General features: G+C 43.6%; 1 protein-coding gene across 3 annotated transcripts in view; it reads left to right on the forward strand.

The window, feature by feature from the left end:
• Positions 1-6,740: 6,740 nt before the first annotated feature.
• The window catches only part of Fam169a (family with sequence similarity 169 member A), a 79,453-nt gene continuing 69,825 nt past the window's right edge, over positions 6,741-16,368 (forward strand). Inside the window, exon 1 of one of the 3 annotated variants that reach the window (XM_045133618.1) lies at positions 6,741-6,829. The gene's annotated coding sequence lies outside the window, so the exon portion shown is untranslated. Of the gene's footprint in view, positions 6,830-7,085; positions 7,195-16,368 lie in introns of those variants that run through there. The other 2 variants (XM_045133617.1, XM_045133619.1) reach the window with 2 other exon arrangements.

The following is a 16,368-nucleotide window of genomic DNA, read 5'->3' on the forward strand; positions in this document are numbered from 1 at the left end:
AATCCCAACACTCAGGAGGCAGAGGTAGGAAGATAGTCAGTCATGAGTTCAAGGCCACCCTGAGACTACATAGTGAATTCCAGGTCAGCCTGAGCTAGAGTGAGACCCCACCTCAAAAAACAAAACAAAAAAGATTACTTTAGCAGGGCATGGTGATGCACACCTTTAATCCCAGAACTTGGGAGGCAGAAGTAGAAGGACTGCTGTGAGTTCAAGGCCACCCTGAGAATTCCAGTTCAGCCTGGACTAGAGTGAAACCCTACCTAAAAAAAAAAAGAGAGCGAGTGAGAGAGAGAGAGAGAGAGAGAGAGAGAGAGAGATTCCTTTGGATATATATTTTTGTTGTTGTTGTTTTTGTTTTTCAAGGTAGGGTGGCCTCAAACTCACAGCAATTCTCCTACCTCTGCCTCCCAAGTGCTGGCATTAAAGGCATGCACCATCATGTCTGGCCTTTGGATAAATTTATATGATCACTTCTGACATATATTGCCAGATTGTTCTCTATAATATACAGACTGCACACTCTAGCTTTAGGGTCCCTAGCTACATTCTGATTCTTTCACTTGCACGCTGTGTGCCTGTGATGTGTATGCTCACATGCGTGGGCACTAGCATGTGTGGTACTCAGAGGACCATTCTGGCATGTTGGTGCTTGTCTGCCACGCATGTGAGGCAGGGTCTCACATTGTTCACTGTGATTTGTACCAGGCTACTTAGACCCCAATCTCTGTCTCCCTTCTTGCTGTTGGATGTGGCTGGTATTATAGACACTCATCATTGTGTGCAGCTTTTTCTTTTCTTTTTTGGGTTTTTTTTTTTTTTTGTTTTTTCGAGGTAGTCTCTCACTGTAGCCCAGGCTGACCTGGAATTCACTATGTAGTCTCAGGGTGGCCTCGAACTCACAGCGATCCTCCTACCTCTGTCTCCTGAGTGCTGGGATGAAAGGAGTGCGCCACCACGCCCGGCTATGTGCAGCTTTTTACATGGGTTCTGCAGTTCTGAACTCAGATACTCATGCTTGCATGACAAGCACATGGCAAACACATGGCTCACTGAGAGAGCTCCCCGACCCCTTTCTACTTGGTTTAATTAGAATTAAAAGTCATTGAGGGGCTGGAGAGATGGCTTAGCGGTTAGGCGCTTGCCTGTGAAGCCTAAGGACCCCGGTTCGAGGCTCGGTTCCCCAGGTCCCACATTAGCCAGATGCACAAGGGGGCGCACGCATCTGGAGTTCGTTTGCAGAGGCTGGAAGCCCTGGCGCGCCCATTCACTCTCTCTCCCTCTATCTGTCTTTCTCTCTGTGTCTGTCGCTCTCAAATAAATAAATAAATAAATAAATAAAAAAAAGTCATTGAGTCTGGAGAGATGGCTCAGCAGGTTAAGGCACTTGCCTGAAAAGCCTAACAACCCTGGTTCTATTCCCCAGTACCCACGTAAAGCCAGATGCACAAAGTAGCACATGTGTCTAGAATTTGCAGCAGCTAGAGGCCCTGGCATGCCCATTCTCTCTCTATTTCTCTTCTGTCTGCTTGCAAATAAATAAAAATATTTTTAAAAGAAATGTAGATCAAAATTATACTTTCCTGTCGACCACTGATGTACTTGGAATAGTGATAACTTATTTCTAGATTGTAGCCATTCTTTCACTCGGAAATATTAAAGATTTACTTAGGCTGGGGTTATGGCTCAGTGATAGGGTGCTTGCTTAGCATTCATAAGGACCTGGGTTTGATTTCTATCAGAGAGAAAAAGAGAGGGTTAGGAGAGATATCTCATGGGACAACATTTACTTACTGAGGGAATATGTGAGCTATATATAGTTAATGCACTATAGGAATAATGTATTGTTTTTTGCAGTCAGGAATTGCAATGATGTATCTTTACTAAATACTTGGTAAGTCATGTAGAGTATTAATTTCTGCAAAAGACATTAAACTAATACAGTAACAAAATCAAAGGATGCTGTGTGTATGGCATGTAGTACATATGCTATAAAAGCTTCCCCCCCTAGCTATACAAATACATAGCTTTGACTTTGAGTATCAGCTAGGATTGCATTTGTGGGCAAGCAACAGAGAAGACTAGAGGCAGGCATTTGGAATTGGAGTAGCAGCTCCATGACATCATCTTTGTCCCAGGTTTCCATCCCTGGCTTCCAGCATGCTTAGATAAATTCACTCTCATCATCATACTATGGCTGCTCTGCTCCTAGACCCCAGCATGTCTTCCAGTCAGGGGAAAAAAAAAAAAAGTATAAACAGCAAAGGTCTGTCCATTTTTATCAGAAAAATAAAAATGTTCTCGGAAGTTATAACTAATATTCTGCTTTCATTTCACTGGCTATAATCATAATATCACTACAAGTGGGTTCACCTGGGGCAGGGAGGGGAATAATATTAATATGGCACACTGCCACCGGTTATGTGGGTATTTTCTTCAAATTGAAACATTCTTTCAGGGAGACTTGGGAGCTACTAAGTCTCAGGAAGCTAAAGAGAAATTGACAAGGCTCAGCTGAGGAAGCTCACAGAAGTTTCCAGATCCCAGGTCCCTCGCTGAGGTTAGGTATGCAGTAAACAACTGCTGAGGGGAGAACCTGGTAGAGCTGTCTGCAAGCTGAGCAAGAAGCCCCCTCCAGGGACGCAGCTTGGAACCTCTGGTGAGTTGTCACCCATGTTGGAGTGGGTTCTCCTGGGATGCAGCTGCCTTGAGTCACCCATCCTGTGAGTAGCCCCAAGCAACTCATTGGCTCACCAAGCTAGACTTGGGTGGAATCATTTCTTTGGTCTGTTGCTGGTACCCTATTTGAGTTGAATAGAGGTTTGTTGATGTCTGCCCAGCAAAAGCCATCTGCCACCCTGAACAAAATTTGCAAAAATGGGGAATGAAGGCTGGAGAGATGCCTTAGCAGTTAAGGTGCTTGCCTGTGAAGCGTAAGGATCCAGGTTAGATTCCCCAGGTATCCACATAAGCCAAATGTAAATGTGGCGCATGCATCTGGAGTTCATTTACAGTGGCTAGAGGCCCTGGCGTGCCCATTCTCTCTCTCTCTCCCTCTCTGTCTCCAATAAATAAATAAAAATAGATCTTAAAAAAAATGGGGAATGAATATTAACTGAGTAACTTGCAATATCTACTATGGAGCTAAACCTGTAGGTAATTTTTCATTAGTAATGATTAAAGAAAGTATGTTATCTCAAATCCAAACTAAATTTGACCAAGAACTCTGTCCTCTAACTTCTACCTGGTATTAAATCAAGTCAGATCTAAAGAAACAGATGCAACTGCACTTCTCAAGCTTCCTCAGATTCCCCCTCCTCCCAGTGCATAATAAAGTATCACTTAGAAGTCTGTAATCTTCAAATATTAGCAATGTTTCACAAGGAAAACCCAGCCAAAATGCTGTTTTCTACCCTAAAAGCATTCTTGGATGAGTTTCCTTGTATGATAGCAGGAATGGAAAGGAAGCACTGGAAGATAGGGAGTCCTCCCCCTTTCAAGTATCAGGAGGGATGCCTATCTTCTCACTTCCCCGCTGTCAATTTTTTTTTTTTTTCAAGATAGGGTCTCAGTCTAGCCAAAGTTGACCTGGAATTCACTCTGTAGTCTCAGGGTGGCCTCGAACTCATGTCAATCCTCCTACCTGTCCCTCTGGAGTGCTAGGATGAAAGGAGTGTGCCACCATGCCTGGTCCTGCTGTTTTAGTTAACAGACTGGCTATTGGTGTAGATCTAGAAGCCCTGCACTGCCAGCCACTAAAACTTTCTCACTGTGTTTAACTATATTGAAGCATGCATAACGGATCTTTTTTTGTAAATTTTTTTGTTTATTATTATTTATTAATTTGAGAGCAACAGAGAGGAGAGAGAGAGAGAGAGAATGGGCATGCCAGGGCTTCCAGCCACTGTAAATGAACTCCAGATGTGTGTGCCCCTTGTGCATCTGGCTAACATGGGTCCTGGGGAATTAAGCCTTGAACCGGGGTCCTTAGGCTTCACAGGCAAGCGCTTAACCACTAAGCCATCTCTCCAGCTTGCATAACAAATCTTAATTCTACCTTTTTTTTTTTAAGTCTTAGTGATGGGTTAAAGATGGTGGAGAATCTTTTCTAAAGAAATGTGTTTTCCCCATTCACTAAATAAGGCTTGTAATTGTGTCTTGGAATGCCCCCCCCACACACACACCAAAGTTGGTGAGCAATTAGCCCTAAAAGGTGTGAAAAGGAAAAATGTGTTTTTCAAAAAGTAACAGATTGTAACTTAAAAAAAATCTATATCTGAAGTCTTACAAGTTTTCTAACAAAACATCTAGGAAAAGGCTTCTAGATGAGAAATCAAGTAGGAAAGTACAGGGGATGTGAGGTGTTTTAAGGCTTCAGAAGCAAAATCCAATCAAACGAAGTCAGTGTAGAATTCTGTTTACTCACATATGCTCATGAGCCATGTTGCCAGAGGAATTAGCAATGTGACCACAAGTAAACTCTCAGCTCCTTGGCTTGCCTCAGTTTCCTCTCAGGTCAACTGGGAATCATATTAGCATGTATCTGGAAGATGGTTATAAAGATTAAGTTCTGCCAAGTACTCAGTAGAGTGCCTGGCAGTTATTAATAAGCAAAAACACTGGTCATAATTTTACCTGCTTGGCATTCTTCATCAGTGCAACTGATGGACTCTTTCTGAGTTATTTGTACTAGCAACCACCAAAACCCAGTGTGTGACAGGCACTCCTAGGTTAAGCTAACTCCACTCCTTCAGGTGCCTAGGAGTGTCTCAGCAGACCAGATGCTAGCCACATGCAAACGGTAGGATTTAGTTGCCTGGAGGTGGCCACAGGAACCTATGTTTTATGGGGCTTGGGAAGTCTAGTTCTGACTCCTATCATAGTGGCCAGCTATTTAGGAGCTAGGTGATCCAGGCTCAAGTTCCCACAGACTTAAAAAAACAAAAAAAGCCAATCACTGAAGTATCTGATATTGTATAAACAAAAATGTGTGCTGGGCATAGTGGGACACACCTGTAACTCCAGCACTCTGGTGGCAGAAGTAGGAGCAATGTCATAAGTTCAAAGCCAGCTTGGCCTGGGACGACAGAGAATAAGTCCAGTTCTGCCTGAGCTAGAGTGACACCCTACCTTAAAAGAAAAAAAAAAAAAAAAAAAAAAAAAAGCAGGGCTGGAGGAATGGCTTAGCGGCTAAGGCATTTGCCTGCAAAGTCAAAGGACCCCGGTTCAATTCTCCAGGACCCATGTTAGCCAGCTGCACAAGGGAGCATACTTTCTGGAGTTCATTTGCAGTGGTTGGAGGCCCTGGTGCGCCCATTCTCTCTCTCATCCTCCCTCTTTCTCTGTCAAGTAAATAAACAAAAATAAATAAAATGCTTTAAAAAAAAAAGCAAAACAAAACAACCACAACAAGGATGCATTGGCTGGCTTAGCAGTAAGACCCCAGAGTCTTCAACACCTGCAGGGAATACTTTAGCTGCCAAAAAGAGAATGTCTCCAAAGTGGCAACTTCTTGGTATTACCCGCGAGGCTCCTACTTACAAACACCACCAGAAATGTAAATTCAAAACTTACATAACTCCCCCATTCATGATTAGCTGTATCTAGATCTCAACTGTTCAAAATTCCTGCTGTTAAATCTAGTTCGTTGTGAGATTCCACTAAAAATGGTAAATACTCAATGTGTATCCTTTTGAGACTTCTGGTAATTAAAATCTACAAGTAGGACACAATAGACGTGAGGTTGATCCTTAACGTGCAACTGAAAGCCGATAAGAGTCACATATATCTATATCGAAAAGTATTCTGTGAAGTTTGTATTGATCTCACTGATTACTAGTCAATCTGTGAAAGGTGAATGTTGTGATTACTGGATGTTTCTTAGGAATAAAAGGAGCTAGCTTCATTTTTTTTTTTTCTGGAGAAGCTGAGTACAGTGCCATGCTTCTTGGATAAATTTATTTTCCAGCGTTCATGTTAAAAAAAAAAAAAGGACGGCTTAAAAGTAATTAAAATTAAAGGCGTGGTGGCGCATGCCTTTAATCCCAGCACTCAGGAGACACAGGTAGGAGGATCGCCTTGAGTTCGAGGCCACCCTGAGAATACATAGTGAATTCGTGAGACTATGTAATGAATTCCAGGTCAGCCTGAGCTAGAGTGAGACCTTACCTCGAGAAACCACCTACATATATATATGTATGTATGTATGTGTATATATACATATATACATACTTTTTAATGCAACATTCCTGCCTTTGCATCTTTGTTAAGCATACCTAAACCATGGCATGCTTTTTATGAAAAAAAAAAAAAAAAATCACCACCTTTTACATGCTTGTGACTATCTCTTCAGTGGGAAGTCTCAATTAGCCCAAGGGCCCAGGCTCACGAACGAAACGGGAGTCCAGGAGGGGTGCAGCGGGTTCCCCGGGGTCAGGGCTGAGCGCGGTGGGGAAAGGCCACCCCGGGGATGTGATGGCCGGCTCCGGGTTCTCTCGCGAGGAGAAGAGGCTGCGCGGTGGGTCTTCCGCACCACGGGCCCCTTCTAGGCCGAGTTCAGGAGGGCGGCAGCGCCGGGGTCGCCGTCAGCATCCCTCCCCCGGAGGCGGGGATGGGGCGGGATGCCGCGCCCCCTTTGGGGGAGCCCAGGCGAGCGAGGCCAGAGGCCGGGGGGTGTGGGGGGCCGCCCCGGAGGAGACCCGCTGAGGCCCCGCGACTATTTTTATACCTAAGCCAAGGTCACTCTTTAATCCCGGGCCGTGGCCCTGAGCCGGCGGAGGGAGGAGGGGGGGGCGTGGCGCAGGCGGCGCGGGGAGACGGCGGCCGTGAGGTGAGGAGCGGGAGGCCGGGCGAGCGGGGCGCGCACCTGCGGGCGGCCGCGGCCTGGCTGAGGAGAGCGCGGGCGGCGTCCGGGCGCCCAGGGCCGCGGGGCGGGGGGCGCGGCGAGGGCCGAGGCGCTGCGCTGCGGCGCCCGTGCGTGCGTCACGCCGGCGGGGGGTGGGCTGCGGCCGACGACGACGACGACGACGACGACGACGACGACGAGGAGCCGTCCGTCCGTGCGAGGCGTGAGGCGGCGCGGGGAACCAGCCACGGGGGTCGTCCGCACGCAGCCCCGAGGCTCCATTCATTCGCGCGGCTCCGCCTCCTGGCCCGGGCTTCCCGCCGCTCTCCCCCGGGGCGGGCGCGGCCGAGGTGAGTGCGCGGCGGGCGGGCGGGCGATGCGGAGGCTGAGGCTGCGGGGGGCGCGCGCGCCCTCGGCCCGGCCCCGACCCCGCGCAGGCCCGCGAGGCAGCCCGGACCCCCGCGGGGCGCTGGACACGTCCCCCACCCCGTCAACCCAAGGTGCGCAGGGGCCTCCCTCCATCTTGTGAAGGAATGCCTCCGGCCTCCTGCGTTCCCCACCTGCAGCCGGGGGCGTTTTTTTTTTTTTTTTTTTTTCCCCTGACTGCCCAGGTTCGAGGCTCGGCTGGGGAGGGTCCCCCCCTGGGAGTTGTGCGTGCTCTGACCGCCCACCGCCCCTTCCTCTACCTGCTTTGCGATTAGGTATCTTATGCGTGCATCGGGTCTGCCTTCTCGAATTCGGGTCATTGCGATTTGGTTCCGATGTTCGCAGGGGTCTGTCCATTATGTAGATTCCCCCCCCCCCCTGCAGAGGCCTCTCTGTGCCTCTGGAATGGAAGGTAGGACGCCTTGAGCTCTGGATGCTTTTATAGCTCAGGGGTCTGGATTAATGGTTGTCCTTGAGGGATGAGGGAATCACATCTTCCTAGCCTCTGGAAATCGGTGTGGGTGTTCTATCAACAGTGCATTCCAAGATAACCACCTGATGCAGGTCCCCTTCCCACTCCTGGTCATCTTTTCAAAGCCTGTGTTAAAACGCACTACGTGATGATTTCTAAGGGGGTTGGGTGAGGGGGAACACCGAGCTATCAGACTGCCTAAAGGAAGTCTTTTAATTGTGATTATCTTAGAAATGGTAAATGATGTCATTTTCAAGATAACCGAGAATATAGTGATTTTTTGTTTACATTTGTTTCTTTGCAAATGTACTATGAGGTGCCTAGTAGATTATACCTTTGTTATTGGTATTTTCTCCTTGCATCACAAACAGGGATTAACATCTGGAATGGTGGCTGTTGCATAATACATCCGTTTGAGTCCTGGAGGGAATTCTCCAAAATGGATCTGACGTGATGTGCCTTACATTTTTTATTCTTAAAAAGCCCATTATTGTAGGGTGAGCAAGTCATCTCTGCAAACCGCATCTTGCTGTCCAGCTATGAAGTTTTTACAAGAGGATTGTTTTTTCAGTGACTAATATGGAGTAGATTCACACTTTGTTTTGAACCTTGGCTTGTTTGAGGTGAAGGACAAGGAATGACATGGTGAGAAGCACCTGTGAGAATTTTATTTGTAATAAAACTTCAGTACTAGTGAAGAAAACTTGTAGTTGCCATGTTGGATTCTTCTTTAAATCAACAGTAACGATCTGTTTAGGGAACTTAACGTTAGCCTATGTGAGTCGTAACATTGACTTGGTGTGTTCGTGACCACAAAATGGGTTTTACCTGAGGATTTTTGGTTCTTAAAAGTTTCTTATTAGAGCCGCGCATGGGGGCGCATGCGTTAATCCCAGCACTCTGGAGGCAGAATCACTGAGTTTGAGGCTACCCTGACACTGCATAGTGAATCCAGGTCAGCCTTGACTAGAGTGAAACCCTACCTCGAAAAGCCAAAAAAAAGAAGTTTCTAATTAATTTGATATTGGAAGTATTTAAATAATTGTAATTGGCTTAAATTATTAAATTAATTAAATTATTATTATTTAATAAGGTATCCCATTAGCACAGTAGGTAGTGCGTCAGTCTTATAAATTATTTAATAAAAGGGGTATATGTATCAAACTAAGGACAGAACAAAGTATTTAATAATTGAATGCTTTTGAAAGTAAAATTTCTGCCCTGGATAGATAGCTTAGCAGTTAAGGCACTCGCCTACAAAGCCAAAGGACCCAGGTCCAACTCCCTAGGACTAACATAAGCCAGATGCAACAGTGTGTCTGGAGTTCATTTGCAGCAGCTGGAGGCCCTGATGTGCCCCCCCCCCAAAAAAAAGAGAAAGTAAAATTTCCCTGTCGTTAATAAGCTTTCTTTTTTTTTTAAAAAAAAGTATTTTATGTATTTATAAGAGAGAGAGAGAGAGAGAGAGAGGGAGAGAATGGGTGTGTCAGGGCCTCTAGCCATTGCAAACGAACTCCAGATGCATGCACCACCATGTGCATCTGGCTTACGAGGTTTCTGGGGAATCTAACCTGGGTCCTTAGGCTTCACAAGCCTTAACCAATCTCTCCAGCCCCTATAATCTTTCTTAAAATTTTATTTTATTTTTGGTTTTTCTAGGTAGGGTGTCACTCTAGCCCAGGCTGACCTGGAATTCACTATGTAGTCTCAGGGGGCCCTGAACTCATGGTGATCCTTCTACCTCTGCCTCCCGAGTGCTGGGATTAAAGGTGTGCACCACCACGCCTGGCTTAAAATTTTATTTTTATTTACTTATTTGTAAGTGTCTGTGTGTGTATCATGGTCTCTTGCTTCACTGCAAATGAACACCAGATACATGAATCACTTTAATGTTTCCAGCTTTATGTGTATGGTGGGGAATTGAACCCTAGGCCATTAGGCTTTACAAGCAAGTGCCTTTAACTACTGAAGAGTTTCCTAGTTCACATTCTCTCTCTGTCTGCCTCTCTCTTTCTCTCATAAATTAAAAAAAGATATAAAAGTAATTAAAATGGAAAGGAATAGAGTATCAGTCAAAAGTTGAAAAGTTTTTGTCAAGAATTCTGTAGAAAAGATTGTTTGTTAGGTAGGAAGTTAAATGCACCTTTGTGTTTCCTCCCATTTCTAAGATTTTATGATTCTAAATGGGGGAAAAAAGCAATGATATGATTACTGAGTTCAAGATGATGTTCTCTTCACACACCATTAGGCTTCTACATCTTTGCTTATTCAACCCTGAAGATTAAGTTCTGAATTTAGTATACCTCATTTGTAGAGGGATGGTTATTTTAAGTTCTTTCAACAATATTATTCAAGATGGGATTCTTGAAGGGAAAAGTGTAATTATTTAAAAATGATAAGGGTGCCAGGCATGGTGGTGCACGTCTTTAATCCCAGCACTCGGGAGGCAGAGGTAGGAGGATTGCCATGAGTTCAAGGCCACCTTGAAACTACAAAGTGAATTCTGGGTCAGCCTGGACTAGAGTGAAATCCTACCTCGAAAAACCAAAAAAAAAAAAAAATAAATAAATAAATAAAATAAATTAATTTAAAAATAATAATAAGGGGAAGTTGATAATTTGCTAACACATCATAAAATAATTACTAGATTCATGGAGTTTTAGAGTTGGTATTTGATACCTTAAGGTTTTTATGCTCTGCAGAGAATTACTTATTTTGCCTAACCTGTTGTTTGGGCTAGAAAGCCATTTTGTTTAGTTTTAGGCTACACCAATGATAGTTTTCACTTATTTATTTACTTTAAAATATTTATTTATATATGCTAGGCAGATGCTCTACCACTGAGCATTATATCCTCAGTCCTTGAGTTAGGACCTTTAATCCTGGGCCAGATGCTTCTCCTGTGGACACATGACCTTTTGAAAACTAACCATCTCAGGCCATATTTGATGGCACATGCCTGTAAGATTTCATGTTTTAAGCCCAGCCTGGGCTACATACTGAGGCTCTGTCTCTTAAAAATGGTATTTCAGGGCTTGGAGAGATGGCTTAGTGGTGGGGATGCTTGCCTACAAAGTCTGGGGACTGAGGTTCACTCACGAGTACCTATATAAGCCAGATGTACGAGGTAGTGCATATACCTGGAGTTCATTTGCAGTGGCTAGAGGCCTTGTTGTGTCCATTCTCTCAAATAAATAAAAACTTTAAAAACATGGATTTTCGGGGCTGCTAAGATGTGTTAGTGGTTGCGGCACTTGCCTGCAAAGCCTGATGATCTGGGTTCGATTCCCCAGTAATCATGTAAAACCAGATGCAAAGAGAGGCGCATGCATCTGGAGTTCATTTGCAGCAGCTAGAGACCCTGGTGCACTTGTAAAAATATTCATGAGAGAGGTTGTGGTGAGAATGAATAAGAATGGACACACCAGGGCTTTCTTCCACTGCAAATAAACTCCAGCCATATGTGCCACTGTGTGCATCTGGTTTTACGTGGGTACTGTGAGGAATCAAACCTGGGTTGTTAGGCTTTACCAGCAAGCACCTTTAACTGCTGAACCATCTCTCTAGCCCAGCTTTCATTTATTAAGCAAATATTGAGTATCCTTTGAAGGCTATAGGACACAAAGGAACAGACCCTATCATTGAGGAGTCTATAGTTTTATGACATAAGCATACATTAAAATATTAAGGCTTACTTAACTTTTTTTTTCCTTTTTGGCTTTTTGAGGTAGGGTCTAGCTGTAGTTTAGGCTGACCTGGAATTCACTGTGTAGTCTCAGGGTGGCCTTGAACTCTTAGCAATCCGCCTACCTCCGCCTCCCCCACCACGCCCTGCTGCTTCCTTAAAATTTAAAGGCATTAATTTTTTAAAATTTGAACTAGGAACAAATAAAACAATTTAGTAAGTTCCAAGTGATATGTTATACTTTTTGTAATTTCCAAGGTATAAAAATAGATTCATTGCAATAAGTACTTAAAATTGCAGTAAGTGCTTAAAATACGAGCCAGAAACTTGGTCTGGGAACAAAAACATGAGTGTGAAAAGTAATTCAGAAATATGGTTTTGTGGGTGGACAAACATTATCGAGTGAGTGAATTAAAGTGATATGGCATGCAAAAGAGTCTCAATAAAGGGCTGTACAAGTTAATAATGGTTAAACTTTGTCTTGAACAGTAAATGAACGAGAATGTGCCATAAGTTTTTGGACTTGTGGGGCATGGTGAGATATGCTTCCAGGAAACACTAAAGCACAGAGTTACAAGGTGATGATAGTAACAGGATGGTTGGTCTAGGACCTATGGTGGATGGAGCCTGACTGAAGGAATGTATGGAAATGGGGAGCAAGAGTAGATAGTATTTGTTTGTTTGATTGATTTTTCTTTTCAATTTTTTTAAAATTATTTATTTATTTATTTGAGAGCGACAGACACAGAGAGAAAGACAGATAGAGGGAGAGAGAGAGAATGGGCGCGCCAGGGCTTCCAGCCTCTGCAAACAAACGCCAGACGCATGCGCCCCCTTGTGCATCTGGCTAACGTGGGACCTGGGGAACCGAGCCCCGAACCGGGGTCCTTAGGCTTCACAGGCAAGCGCTTAACCGCTAAGCCATCTCTCCAGCTCTCTTTTCAATTTTTTTTATTAACAACTTCCATGACTAAAAAAATATCACATGGTAATACCCTTCCTTCCCCCACTTTCCCCTTTGAAACTCCATTCTCCATCATATCCCCTCCTCATCCCAATCAGTCTCTCTCTGTTTTTGAGATCATTCCACGAGTCATCTAATGACTTGATTGGAATGACCAAACCACTTAGGAGCTCTGGCAGGACTGTGGTAGGGCAGTTGCAGTGGTGTCAGGAAGGGCTAGATTTGAGAGGCATTTACTGGAATTAGGATGGAAAGGGATATCTTTGCCATCAGGTTGAGTTATGAAAACTTGGAAGAATTACATTAAGCTTTTCTGAGGTTTGGCCTCTTTTAGCTGTAGATAGCCTTTGAAAATTCTTTTTTTGTTGTTGTTCTTGTTTTGCTTTTCAAGGTAAGGTCTCATTCTAGCCCAGGCTGACCTTGAATTAACTATGTAGTCTCAGGGTGGTCTTGAACTCTTGGTGATCCTCCTACTTTGTCTTTCAAGTGCTAGGATTAAAGGCATGCACCACCACTACCTGGCTCGATCATTCTGTTTTTGATCAATGCCTGGGGTGGTAAGAGGAAGGAATAATAGTATAGGATGAGTTCAACAGCTCTTGGTAGGTGAGTTGATGGATACTTCATTAATAGTATGAAAAGAGGGGCTGGAAAGATGGTTTATGGCTTAGAAGTTAAGGCACTTGGTTAAGAAGCCTAAGGATCCAGGTTTGATTCCCCAGAGCCTACCTAAGCCAGATGCACATTGTGGTGCATGCTTCTGGAATTTGTTTGCAGTGGCTATAGGCCCTGGCACACCCACCCATTCATATTCTCTCTCTCTCTAATAAATAAATAAATAATAAAATATTTTACAACATAGTATGAAAAGAAGAGTGGGCTTATAGATGGAGAGAAGTTAACTTTATACCTATGTTATTTAGCATTGCGTTTCCTAGGAAAGAATCCAGGTAGAGGTATTGAATGCGCTGTTAACAAATATGAATGCTGGGGAGAGATCTGAGCAGATAGTACAGTTTTGGAAATTGCCAGTGTATATAGTGGATACATGGAATCACTAGACAGGATGGCATTCCTAAATAATAGCATGTGAAGCCATTGTAGATTAAAACATCATAACTTCCTTAAAGTATACATGCGCAAAAACTTTAAAAATACATACTGGAAACAAATCATATCAGTTCAGAAGACTATTATTTATTTTTTTGGTTTTTGAGGTCAGGTCTCACTCTAGTTCAGGCTAATGTGGAACTTACTCTGTAGTCCCAGACTGGCTTTGAACTCACAGTATTCCTCCTACTTCTGCCTCTGGGATTAAAGGGGTGCATCACCATATTCAGCAGACTTGTTTTTATTTTTTTTAAACTTTATTTTTATTTATTTATTTGAGAGAGAGAAACAGGCAGAAAGAGGGAGCGAGAGAATGGGCGAGCCAGGGCCTCTAGCCACTGAAAAAAACGAACTCCAGCCCCTTGTGTACCTGGCTTACATGGGTCCTGGGGAATTTGGCTTTGCAGGCAAACACCTTAGCTGCTAAGCCATCTCTCCAGCCCCTTGTTTTTAATTTTTTTTTCTTTTGTTGTTGTTGTAGGTAGGGTCTCATTTTAGTCCAGGCTGATCTGGGATTAACTATGTAGTCTCAGGGTGGTCTCGAACTCACGGCAATCCTCCTACCTCTACCTCTACCTCCCGAGTGCTGGGATTAAAGGCGTATGCCACCATGCCCAGCTTTTGCTTTTAATTTTTTTTAACATTTTATTTATTTCCAAGGAGATAGGAAGAGGGTGTGTCAGTACTTGTAGCTGCTGCAAATGAACTCCAGATACATGTGCAACTTTCTGCTTCTGGCTTTATGTGGGTGCTGGGGAATTGAACCCTGGTTGTTAGGCTTTGCAGGCAAGCATCTAAACCATTGAGCAATCTCTCCAGCTCCTTAAAATATTTAATTTATTTACTTGAAAGAGAGATACAGAAAGAAGTAGACAGACAGAATGGGTATACCAGGGCCTCCTGCCACTGAAAACTCCAGACACTTGTGCCACTTGTGCATCTGGTCTACATGGGTACTGGGGAATTGAACATGGGCCATTAGGCTTTGCAAGTAAGCGCCTTTAGCCTCTGAGCTATCTCTTCAGCCCTAGATTTTTTAAAAAATGTTTTTTAATTTTATTTATTTTCAAGCAGAGAGACAGAGAGAATGCGCATGCCAGAGCCTCCAGCCACTATAAGTGAACTTGAGACATTTGCCACTTTGTGCATCTGGCTTTATGTGGTTACTGGGGAATCAAACCCGGATTGTTAGGGTTTGCAAGCAAGTGTTTTAACTGCTGAGCCATCTCTCCAGATGGTTTTTTTTAAACTTTTTTTTTTTTTTGAGGCAGGGTCTAGCCCAGGCTGACCTGGAACTTACTCTGTAGCCCCAGGCTGGCTTTGACCTAATGGTGATTCTCCTACCTCATTCTCCATATCACTGGGAATAAAGACATAAATAAAAACCACTACACCTGGTTTAGACTGTATTTTTTTTGTACTTTTTATTTTATTTTATTTTATTTTTAATTTTTATTAACATTTTTCATGATTATAAAATATATCCCATGGTAATCCCGTCCCTCCCCACCCCCACACTTTCCCGTTTGAAATTCCATTCTCCATCATATTACCTCCCCATTACAATCATTGTAATTACATATATACAATATCAACCTATTAAGTATCAGACTGTATTTTTTAAAGTGTCAGAATATATGTGCAAGCACCCCTGGCTTTATGCAGTCAAATACTCTACCCCTGAGCTATACCTCCTCCCCCTTACTTCATGGATTGTGCAGAAGAGAGAGTTCATTGCATTGAATAAAACTTGGAGGGAAAGAAATAAGAATTGGGAGAGAGTATTGTTCTGGAGCTCCAAGAAGAGAAACTTAAGTGGCAGGTGGTCACTGGGTGTGGCCTATGACAGGGCCACTAAGAATGAGAGCAGGAATGACAGTAATCAGTTGAATTTGGGAGTTTGCAGTTACTGATATTAGGAAGAGGAATAATACTAATATTTGATAGGGACAGAGCCAAATTTAGAAACAAATGAGTAGAGGAAGAATCCATGATTTGATTTCTTGTTGTATAATGATTAAGTAATTAACAGTATTAATAAGGAATTTTACTGACTAAAATCTTTTATACATACTTACCAGTGTGGAAATTGACTCCAGATGTATCTGATGGGTGTATCCTTATCCATAACAGTAGTTATATTTTTAGTATGGTTTCACAATTGAAGGAAAATAGACACGTGTGAACACTGAGTTTGCTATCTTTAAAATGTTTTACGTATTTGCAAACAGAGAAAGACAGAGAGAGAGAAAGGGAGGGAGAATAGGCACGCCAAGGCATAGCATCACTGCACATGAACTCTAGATACTTTACATGGGTACTGTGGAATTGAACCTGTGTCGGTCGCTTTGCAGTCAAGTTCCTTTAACCATTAACTAAGCCATCTCTCGAGCCCTGAATTTGCTATTTTTTGCTTAACTAACTTCTGTGTGTGTGTGTGTGTGTGCGCGTGCGCGCATGTGTGCATCTGGTTTATGTGGGTCCTGAGGAATTTGGCTTTGCAGGCAAACGCCCTAGCTGCTAAGCCATCTCTCCAGCCCCTGTTTTAAATTGTTGTTGTCGTTGTTGTTGTTGTTGTTGTTGTTGTTGTTGTTGTAGGTAGGGTCTCACTTTAGTCCAGGCTGACCTGGAATTCATTATGTAGTCTCAGGTTGGCCTCAAACTCCTGGCAGTCCTCCTACCTGTCTGCCACTGGAGTGCTGGGATTAAAGGTGTGTGCCAGCATACCTGGCTCAAACTGCAAGTTTTTTGGTTTGGCTTTTGAGGAACGATCTCACTGTAGCCCAGGCTGACCTAGAATTCACCATGTAGTCTTAGGATGTCTTCAAACTCAGTGATTCTCCTACCTCCGCCTCCCAAATGCTGGG

This window comes from Jaculus jaculus, chromosome 14, assembly GCF_020740685.1.
Source record: "Jaculus jaculus isolate mJacJac1 chromosome 14, mJacJac1.mat.Y.cur, whole genome shotgun sequence".
Classification (NCBI taxonomy): domain Eukaryota; kingdom Metazoa; phylum Chordata; class Mammalia; order Rodentia; family Dipodidae; genus Jaculus; species Jaculus jaculus.